The sequence below is a fragment of the Triticum dicoccoides genome, chromosome 3B, assembly GCF_002162155.2.
Source record: "Triticum dicoccoides isolate Atlit2015 ecotype Zavitan chromosome 3B, WEW_v2.0, whole genome shotgun sequence".
NCBI lineage: Eukaryota > Viridiplantae > Streptophyta > Magnoliopsida > Poales > Poaceae > Triticum > Triticum dicoccoides.
In genome coordinates this window covers 49507005-49509078 of record NC_041385.1, presented here as the reverse complement: position 1 = coordinate 49509078, position 2074 = coordinate 49507005, and positions in this window count along the sequence as shown.

Genomic DNA, 2074 nt, shown 5'->3' with positions numbered 1-2074 from the left:
GCGCCGCGCGCGTCCTCCTGTCGCGCCGCCCGGCCTCCCCTTGCCTCCTCCAACCGGATCCGGCGAGGAGCGCCTCGGATCCGGCCTCCCCGCCTCTCCGGCCCCCTTCCTCTCCATCTCCGGCGAAGATCCGCTGCCGCCTCGAAGTCCGTGCAAAACTGGAGGTTGACCCCGAAATCCCCAAGTCCCAGATTTTTGACATAATCATGCCATGTTCATCGCATTGTATCTCTGCATCCGTAGCTCCGTTTTGTGCGTGTAATATGTCAAATTGTTCACCTCAACGAGTACCTCATTTCATTCCATTGCATCATATTCATTTGAGCTCATCTTGATACCTGAATCTTCGTTGCAAGAGTGCTTCATAATGTTTTCTGTTGTCTGTTAACAGAACTAGCTCTTTTGTCATTTTTGCCATGATTGATGTGTGCATCCTATGAGGTTGATGCCTACATGTGTTTTGAACTATGCCATGTCTTCTTTAAAGAGGTGCTTACCATGTATTTTTGTGATCAATGTGGTGACTAGCACAAGCATGCAAACTAGGCTTCGTAATGTTGCTGATTTTAGTCCATGTTCTGCTGTTATTTTGATGCCATGTAAACTTGATGCTATAGAGTGATCCATGCATATTTTGAGATACTTCAGTAAGGATGTTTTGAACATATGGTTATTCACTATTCAGTCATATGCCCTTGTTGGCAATTATGGAGTAGTCTAGCATGTCATTATCGTGCTCTACTTTTGCTTCAAAATGTTTCCTGGCAGATTGTTTACATGTTATTCAATTTTGCCAAGGTTGTTGTAGTTGATCCATGCATCCTATGAACTTGCTCTTGCCATGCCTAGCTTCATAAATATGTCTTCTTACTGTTGGTTGCCTTGTCATGCCATGTATTGCTCTGTAGTGAGTTGCACAAGCTCATATACATGCCTTCATAATTCTGTTCCTGCCATGTTTGAATCTGTAATATAACTTGCCATGTTTACATGAGTGCCATCATATTTTCTGATCCTTTTTGGCTTATGGTCAGTAAAAAACTTTTGATCTATGCATTTAGTAGATTCATGCCATGCCTTTGTTTGCCAGGATAAGTTCCTGTAACATGTTGTTTGATAGCTCTGAACATTGTAACCTGATGTTATTTTCTGCAAAGTCTGAACTGTTATTATTTGCAATATTTCCATGTGTGTTTGAGCATGTTCTAGTAGTTTCTGGAGATAGCTCAGTGTTCATGTTTTGTTATGCTTTACCTGTACATCATGTCCATGCCTTTTGTTTTCATATTGAGATGTTGTAGCTTATTGTTTTGATGCTTGCAATATGCCTAGTTGCTGTTTTGGACAGCTTGTCCTTTAAACTTGTAGAGTGCATGTGTTGAACCATTGCTCCGTTTTGAGTGTGCTCTATATGAAACTTGCTTAGAATCACATGTAGTTTCATATTATCATGTTGCATCCTTGTTTTGAGGTGTCTGCTTGATGTTTGGGTGCATTTTGCATTAATGCCATGTTTAACTTGTGTTGCTCATATCTTCTAGGCCATAGCTCCGAATTAAATGAACTTTATATGTAACTTGACTAGAATCTTGTGTAGATCATCTTTGTGCATCTTAACTTGTTGTTTAACAACTTAAACTTAAGGTTTATTCAGATCTGGACCAACTTCGAAATTTGCATATGAGGACTTACCGGAATTGTTATATGTTATTCCCGGCCTCATTTAAACTTGCCTTGATGTGTTGCTCTTGTTTGCATCATCTCTTGCCATGAGTAGCTTCATGTAGCTTTGTCATGCATCATGCTTGTTGTGCATCATGTCTGGTTCATGTGTGGTGTGTTTACTATGTTGTGTGCTTCTTCTCGATAGTTCCTGTTTCGTTGCGATCATGAGGATTTGTTCGTCTACGCTTGGTTCGTCTTCGTGGCTTCATCTTCTTCATGGACTCGTTCTTCTTCCTTGCGGGATTTCAGGCAAGATGACCGCTACCCTGGATCTCACTACTATCATTTGTATGCTAGTTGTTTCGTTCTATCGCTATGCTGCGTTTCCTATCACCTGTTCTTCAAGCCT